The 9183-nt window shown below is 41.2% G+C and overlaps 1 non-coding gene across 1 annotated transcript; it reads left to right on the top strand.

Moving 5' to 3' along the window:
* Positions 1-5722: 5722 nt before the first annotated feature.
* LOC119920331 lies at positions 5723-5860 on the top strand. Its single transcript, XR_005448086.1, has one exon. It is a non-coding gene; the product is annotated as a small nucleolar RNA SNORA7 (small nucleolar RNA).
* Positions 5861-9183: the final 3323 nt, after the last annotated feature.

Raw genomic sequence — 9183 nt, 5'->3', positions numbered from 1 at the left:
ACCACTTGAGTTATAACACTTTTGTTTATCTCTCCCATTAGAGTGGACAGGGAATGTGTCACTTGGTTATGCAGTAATAATAAGTGTTTACTATGTGTCAAGCACTGTTCTAAACGCTGGGATAGGAACAAGATACTTCTAAAGAGCCTAACACAGGGCAGTGCCCCAAGTAGGCGCTCAATTGATGCTCCTATTACTACCTGTCACAGGGCCCATGTTCACTGGCACAGCAGACAGGGAAACACCAGGGCAAGGGGTAAGACCAGCCCTCATCATACACATTGCTGCCTCTAGCATGGCAACATACAGCTGCGTTCTGTGGAAGCAACTTCCAAGGCAGGGGCAGCGGAGGAAAAGATTCACCCGCTATGTGTGCCAAGCCCAGTGCATGGAAGCTCTGACACCCACCCACCCCAATTTCCAAGTGACAAGAACAAGGAATAAATTCGTTCTCTTGCTTTCTCTGGCATGGCACGGTGCACTGGATAGAGCACGGAGCTGGGAGTCAGAAGGTTATGGGTTCTAATCCCACCTCCACCACTTGTCTGCTGTGTGACTTTGGGCAAGTCATTTTACTTCTCTGGGCCTCAGTACTCTCATCTGTAAAATGGGGATTGAGACTGTGAGCCCTATACGGGACTGGGTCCAACCCGATTTGCTTGTATCTACCCCGGTGCTTAGTACAGTGCCCGGCACATATTATTATTATTATTATTATTGACCTTGGGGACATCACTTAACTTCTCTGGGCCTCAGTTCCCTATCTGTAAAATGGGGATTAAGACTGTATGCCTCACGTGTGACAAACTGATCACCTTGTAACCTCCCCAGTGCTTAGAACTGTGCTTTGCACATAGTAAGCACTTAATAAATGTCATTATTATTATTATTATTATTATTATGCTCTCCTCCTCTTCCAGCTTTTTGCTCCCCTCCTCTGCTCCCCTCCCTTCAACCCATTCTTCTTCTGTTTAAATTGTATGATTGGCTCTTTGCCTTCCAGCTGCTCAAAGTTTTCATTTTGCTTGGCTCTTCTATCCTAAAAGGTTGCAATGTTGTTGTTTTGAAACTAGCCAGATGTCTGTCCTCCTAGTCAAGTAACAATTGATGCCAGATGAGTAGAAATTAATAAATTGACTTCACCTCACTACTGGTGTACTTCACATGGGATGGTATGCTGGTAAGATTCTTGGCCTCCTTTACAAGGTGATACTATTGCTGTTGCCTGCCATTTGATTTCACAGTTTCCATTCTTTAGCTTGTACATATAACAAATGGATGGAAAATTTTCTATTTTCAGTGTCTGTGGAAATTTCATACATTTTACAGACTTTAAAATCAATGAAATAACCTTGAATTGTAAGGCCAAGAAATATTGTGTTGTACTGATGGTATTCCAAATCTTTCAGAACCCAATTTCCTTTTTCTAATGGGTTTGAGGGCTCAGCTGGTCACTGAGCCAGGGGGGAAAAAAAATGAATACAGATCTCTAGCAGAGCAGGTTCCAAATTAATTCAAAATCCTTTTAAAGATTAAGGAAAAAGGAAGTCTTCATAATATTCCCTTTTATTTTTCTTTCCACAAAACATAGTATCCTGCAGGAAGATGGACAGTCTGTCTTTTAAAATTATGCAGGTCCCTGCTGCTTGTCTGCTATATTTTATCCCAAAGGAGATTAATTCAGTGTTTCAAAAGACCTGTAAGAAGTATAAGTATCCATAGTTGGATCATTTTCCATAGTTATGTCAGTTAAGGATGAAAGTTCCGTTCTTTCGGAAAGGAACGCCAAGAGTCTAGGCAACCTCTCAAGGTGCTCTCTGGGACCCCCATTAGACGTTAGATCCTACCTCTGAGAAATAGCCCTGGTGGTACCACTGCCCCCTCCCCACACCTCTTTTTTGTGCTGCGCTGGGTCATAATAATAATAATAATGGCATTTATTAAGCACTTACTATGTGCAAAGCACTGTTCTAAGTGCTGGGGAGGTTACAAGCTGATCAGGTTGTCCCACGGGGGGCTCACAGTTTTAATCCCCATTTTTACAGATGAGGTAACTGAGGCACAGAGAAGTTAAGTGACTTGCCCAAAGTCACACAGCTTACAGTTGGCAGAGCCGGGATTTGAACCCATGACCTCTGACTCCAAAGCCCGGGCTCTTTCCACTGAGCCACACTGCTTCTGCAAATAACAGTGGCATTTATTAAGCACTTACTATGTGCAAAGCACTGTTCTAAATGCTGGGGAGGTTACAAGGTGATCAGGTTGTCCCACGTGGGGCTCATAGTCTTCATCCCCGTTTTACAGATGAGGTCACTGAGGCACAGAGAAGTTAAGTCACTTGCGCAAAGTCACACAGCTGACAATTGGCGGAGCCGGGATTAGAACCCATGACCTGTGACTCCCAAGCCCGTGCTCTTTCCACTGAGCCACACTGTTTCATAATAAACAGAAAAGAGGTTGACACCAGTGGCATCTCAAATTGGTCCTTCCTCGTGCACATACCCCCATCCACCACTTTTGTAATCTTTCACTTTTAAGAAAAAATAACTACTCCTTTGCTGAAGTTTTCCATTCTCAGGGCCTAGTTTGAAGGACTGTACTGAGGACAAGAGGCACCTGCATTCACTGCCAACTTGTACAACTTCTCCTTTACTAAAAACTTTTATGGCATCTATTAAAATATACCTATTAAGATATAGCACATCTTATTTGTGCTAAGCAACCAATTTCCTTCATTTCACCCAGACAAAGAGATGGGCAGAACACTGGGTGATGACGGGGGATGAAATGATTAAAGAATGGGCATGAAAGGAATGAATAGAGAGACTAAATGGGAAATAGACTACATGGCATGTTGGCTCATTTAGGGACAGAGAACCATCAAATTGTTCTTTCTTAGATTTAGAATCCATTTACTGGCTGTGAGTATGGATCGAGATTCCAGTGATTTTGAGTAATGCTGCATTTATTCTTAGAAAGCTGTGGCCTTTCACTTAAAAGGAAAGATGCAGCAAGGAATTGTCAGTGGCTAAAGAGGCCTTTAAAATTGTTAAATATTACATGGTGAGCCTGATGAGTCTGTGCTAATCAGGAACCTACAGAATTGATACAGTAATTTTTTAAAAGGCCTTTAGAAATTTCCATACCAAAGAGGAAGATGATTTATATAAGGACCTTCACATATCAGAAAAGGTACTGGAGATCGGGGCTTCGTTGGGGAATGGAAAGTCTCCTGAAATTGTATTGTACTCTCCCAAGCGCTTAGTACAGTGCTCTGCACACAATGAGCACTCAATAAATGCCATTGATTGATTGACTGAAAGAAAGGATTGGGGAACAAAAATTGTTCAGTTTTGAAAAAACAGTCCTGAAAACACTGATGTGTAGATATTTTATTAATAATAGTAATGATGGTATTTGTTAAGTGCTTACTATGTGCCAAGCCCTGTTCTAAGCACTGGGGGAGATACAAGGTAATCAGGTTGTCCCACGTGGGGCTCACACCCCCATTTTGTAGATGAGGTAACTGAGGCACAGAGACATTGTGACTTACCCAAGGTCACACAGCAGACAGGTGGTGGAGCTGGGATTAGAACCTACATCCATTGACTCCCAAGCCTGGGCTCTTTCCACCAAGCCATGCCACAGGCCAAACCTCATTTTGATTATAGAGAAATATAGCATGAAATTGTGATTAAAAACAAGAAGAAATATGAGAGAACTAAAGAATCTTTATCCGAAGATCATCTGTAAGTTCAGGAGGCTGCAGGGGAAAGTAAAATGGAGACAATGAAGAATGTTTTGATATTGTAAAGCAAACCTATAGAAGAAAATAATCTTTCCTTCTCTAAAAGCAGGATGTTTGAAAATCTTATTTCTAACACTATGTCCTGTTCCTTCTCTCATTCATTCATTCATTCATTCATTCATGCAATCGTATTTATTGAGTGCTTACTGTGTGCAGAGCACTGTACTAAGTGCTTGGGGAGTACAAGTTGGCAACATATAGAGACGGTCCCTACCCAACAGTGGGCTCACAGTCTCTCATCTATCCCAGCCTTCTCCTCTCTGCTGCCCCACTCCCTTTTCTCCATTTTATTGCACACTTTATAGACACGTGTACACAGGGAGAGAATCAATCTGTGGTATTCATTGAGCACTTACTGTGTGCACAGCATTGTACCAAGCTCTTGGGAGAGTACAATACAACAGGGTTGGTAGACATGTTCCCTGATCACAATGAGTTTGCAGTCTAAAGAGAGAAAAGAACATTTGGGCCCAAAAAACCCACCACAGTTGAAAATATCTGCCTCATGTAGACACAGCCTAGAACACATATTTCTTTGAATTCTTGCAATTGGTAATTATTTTTAAATTCTTCAAGCATTTTTGACCTGTATTCCTAAACTCTGAACTCAGAAAACAATAATGATCCACAGCAGAACAAACACCATTACCAAGTTGGTATTTGCCGTAGCACATCAGATCAAGCACTGGCCATAGGTTAGTGCGATTTTTCAAGATAATTTTTGGAGTAGAAAAATCAATTTCAGGATCAATTTTGCATGGATCAGAATTAGCAAAATTAAATTTTAAGTGGCAAAATCATGTTAATGGGACAATGCTCACCAATACTTTCACAATTGTCTTCAACATTCTAATCCCTTGTTAGAATTTACAGAGTGTCATTGAATAGTAATTCCAATTACTCAGTATTGTTGCTATCATTTCGGGTTTGACAATCACCACACACCAGGAACAACTCTTTACTCTCCATTTCCAGTTTTTCCAGGCTGCCCAGAAACAGACTAATCTTCTTTGTCTCTCCCTATAGCCCTGCCTTCTCCCTCCAACCTACCCTCAGAAATCTACTTACCACTCCCTTGGTTCATTTAGAGCAGCCCTGCCTCTGAGCTGTCTCTCCTCTCACCTACCAGTTGACCACAAATGTTTTGTGATACATTTCAAGGCAGGGCTGACTGATGGTGTAAAACCTTTTCTCGATCTAGATAAGAAGCAGTCCCTGCCCTGGAGGATTGTACACAGTTTCAGCTCCCAAATATTTCAGCAAAATGGAGTAGCTTTCAAGATTAACATTTCATTTAGGGATAACCTTCAGATTTTCAGTATGACTCAAAAAAGAACATTTACTATGAAATGCTCCTTCAATAAAACTAGACTCCAGACTGTGTCAGGAGTGAGCCAACTGATGTGAGTTAAGCAACAAATCAGAGTAAATTCGATTATATTACATTCTGAAGGCTGGACTTTTTAAAAAGCTGATGTTTTTGATGAATTTGCAAACATGCAAAAACAACGGCATTCTCTTGTATATCTTTGCTGCCTTTATTGCCGCATTTCAGTGAAAAATGGCAAATACTACTCCAAACAGATGAAAAAAGCAAAACAGGAAAATCAGAAAGTCTTGAGTGCTTACAAAGGCTTCGGAGGCTGAAGGTGTTTGCATGAAAATGTGTTGAACTATATATATATATATATTTATGTTCGTGTGCGTGTGTAGTTTAATCTTGATACTTCCCCGGGTCTGTTTGCTCACTGTTTTTATTAAATATTAAATCTACTCTTTGTTTTGATTAATTGGTGAAGCTCCTATCTGTGGGAGTGGGCAGAGGTGGAAACTCAAGTTGTGGCTGCTGTGGTGACAAGGTTTGTGTGGGTCCATGGAGCATTGGATCAATTAAGGGTGAGGCAAGAGGGTGGGCACCTCTCAGGATCGCACCTGGAGAGTTTCCAGTACTCTGCCAGTCTTGGCTACGGGAGGGAGAGTCAAGCAGAGGCCTGTTCATTCCATTTTTAGGTTGGGCAGTGGCTAGCGAGTGGAAGGCAATCTGCTACAAATCCAAACTCCCCTGTGCTGGGCAGCAGCGTCATGGGAGACAGTCGAGGGTGGAGACTCAGGTTTACTGCAGGGAAGGAGGCAGTGGTAAACTGCTTCCACATTTTTGCCAAGAAAACTCTATGGATACCCTACCAGAACGATTGCAGATGGATTGCAGATTGCAGATGGGGCATTCTGGGAGAGATGTGTCCATGGCGTCGCTAAGGGTTGGAACCCGACTCAACAGCATAAGACAATAACAAGAGGGTGGGTGACTCTGAGGCGGGGTCGATGGAGACCACTTGTGTCTCATCCTAATGTGGCAGGGGTGAAGGAGGGGACGCTAAATTGTTTACATCTTTTGCGCCTTTCCATCTTTCTCTCTCCTTCCCTTATTTTCCTTTCTCTTCTGTTCCCTCTGTGTTTCTATCCCTTCCTTTCGCTTCTCTCTACCTTCCACTTCTTACATCCCATCCTCTCAAAACTCTACCCCCTATTTTGTATCCATGCTCAAAAATGAAGTGTTGGCTCCTCTGAGTGACAGTGGCAGCAGTAGCAGCTTGGCCTAATAGAAAAGAGCAAAGGACCTGGATTCTAATCTTGGCTCTACCAGTTGTCTGCTGTTTGACCATGGGCAAGTCACTTAACTTCTCTATGCCTCTGTTTCCTCATCTGTAAAAAGGGGATTAAATTCTACTTCCTCCTAGATAGACTGTGAGCCCCATGTGGGACAGGGACTGTGTCTGACCTGGTTAATTTGTACCTATCCCAGCCCTTAGAACAGTGCTTGACACATAGCAGATGCAAAAATAATAATAATAGTATCATTAGAAGCGACATGGCTCAGTGGAAAGAGCACAGGCTTTGGAGTCAGAGGTCATGGTTTCTAATCCCAGCTCTACCACATGTCTGCTGCGTGACCTTAGGCAAGTCACATGTTTTGTTGTCTGTCTCCCCCTTCTAGACTGGAAGCCTGTTATTGGGTAGGGACCGTCTCTATATGTTCCTGACTTGTACTTCCCAAGCGCTTAGTACAGTGCTCTGCACCAAGTAAGCGCTCAATAAATACGATTGAATGAATGAATGAAAGTCACTTAATTTCTCTGAGCCTCAGTTACTTCATCTGTAAAATGAGGATTAAGATTGTGAGCCCCATGTGGGACAACCCGATCACCTTGTATCCCCTAGCGCTTAGAACAGTGCTTTGCACATAGTAAGTGCTTAACAAATGCCATCATTATTATTATTATTAATAAGTGCCATTATCATTATTATTTTCCAGAATTTGTGAGATCCTTCAGTAACTGCCCTATGCAGCAATCATAACCACATACAGTATTCTTGGTTTGGTTTTGTCACAGTTTTTTTTTTTTTTTATATAGTAGCATAAATATGCCCTTTCCAGTAAGGCTGTCACCTCCTAGCAGCTATTATGTGTTTGAACATTTCTTTTCTTTTTTTTTTTTTAGAAGCAAAGAGCTGAATGTACTGCAGTGTCCATTTTATGTCTGCACTGAACTATTTAGTGGAGTTCATTTCTCTACTCCAGAGCTCCGCATGCATTGGATTGTCAAGTTCTGACCTCTTCATGCCTGTGCCCTCTCCGGCCAATAGGTTCAGACAAATTTGGGGTCTGACCCACCCAAACAATGGCTGTACAAGGGGCTTGGAATGGTAAATGGCTTGAACTCTGATTAAATGATCACGACAGTTCTGTGTGAGCAGTCAGTGCAAGAGGAACTTACGGTGAAGAAAATTTCCTTTTCTGCTTTATCTTAGTTTTACTGCTCTTGAAGTCAGTGGAAAACCGAGTCCAAACAGAGGTTGTTGAAATGTTATTTAGCCACTCTATATTGGCCCTGCCCATTGGGTTGTTTTTTAAGAATACAGAAGATTCATGTTATATATGAAATTAGGCTCTTCCCCTCTTAGAGTATTAGTTCCTTGTGGTCAGGGAATGACACCTTATTCCCTTTATTACTATTTAGTCTGTATTTCCCAAGCAACTAGTACAGTGCCCCACACCAAATAGGAGCTAAGTGAATGCTGCTGTTGCTGCTACTATTACTACTGTTTCAGTTTGAGACTGAAAGCTCCTAAGGAGAGGTATCATGATTACTTACTTTATGATGCTCTCCCAAGTGCTTAGCACAGTACTCTGCACAGAGTAAGAACTCAATAAATATTATGGATTCATTGAATCCATGAGGCCTTTTATTATATTAAAAATATTGCAGCTGAATTGAATTACCAGAATGAAGGACTTTTTAAAAAACATTTAGGTAAAGTTAGGACCTTTTCACAGACTATGTGCTTGCTCTAAGATTATTATTATTATTATTATTATTATTATTATTATTATTATTATGCACCATCGAGTCATTTCCAATTCATAGCGACTCCATGGATATACTTCCTCCAGAACGTCCTGTCCTCTGCCATAATCCGTGACCTTTCTAATGGTTCTTCTGTTATTATTGTTATGGTCTCTATCCGTCTAGCTGCTGGTCTGCCTCTTCCATGTTTTCCCTGGACTTTTCCTAGTATTAGTGTCTTCTCCAGAGAATTAATCCTCCTGATTTTGTGCCCAAAATATGCTAATCTAAGTCGAGTCATTTGGCCTTCCAAAGACCACCTTGGTTTAATTTGCTCCAAAACCTATTTGTTTTTTGGGCAGTCCATGGTATTCACAATAACCTTCTCCAACACCACATCAAAAGAATTGATGTTCTTTCTATCCTGTTTTTTCACTGTCCAGCTTTCAGATCCATACATTGTCACTGGAAACACCATAGAGTTGACAATTTGTACTTTTGTGGCAATTGTTACATCAGCACATTTCATGACTTTTTCCAGGCTCTTCATAGCAAGTTTTCCTAACATTAATCTTTGGCATATTTCTTGGCTACTAGTTCCTTTATGATTATCGACCCCAGGAGAAAAATATTGTCAACTATTTCAGTCTTTTCTCTGACCACTACAAATGTAACTTCCACTTGACATGATCTTTGTTTTCTTTACATTCAAATATACACCCATCTTTGTGCTGTGTTCCCTAACTTTTAATAATAAGCTCTTCTAGTCATCTTCACTTTCTGCTAGTAGGGTTATATCATCAGCATAACAAAGGTTGTTTATATTCTTTCCTCTGATCTTTACTCCCTATTCATTTTCATCCAATCTGGCTTCTCTTATTAGGTATTCTTCTATTTATTTTATTTTGTTAATATGTTTGGTTTTGTTCTCTGTCTCCCCCCTTGTAGACTGTGAGCCCACTGTTGGGTAGGGACCGTCTCTATATATTGCCAACTTCCCAAGTGCTTAGTACAGTGCTCTGCACACAG

The sequence above is a fragment of the Tachyglossus aculeatus genome, chromosome X1, assembly GCF_015852505.1.
Source record: "Tachyglossus aculeatus isolate mTacAcu1 chromosome X1, mTacAcu1.pri, whole genome shotgun sequence".
Lineage (NCBI taxonomy): Eukaryota > Metazoa > Chordata > Mammalia > Monotremata > Tachyglossidae > Tachyglossus > Tachyglossus aculeatus.
This window is presented reverse-complemented; position numbering and strand designations above follow the sequence as displayed.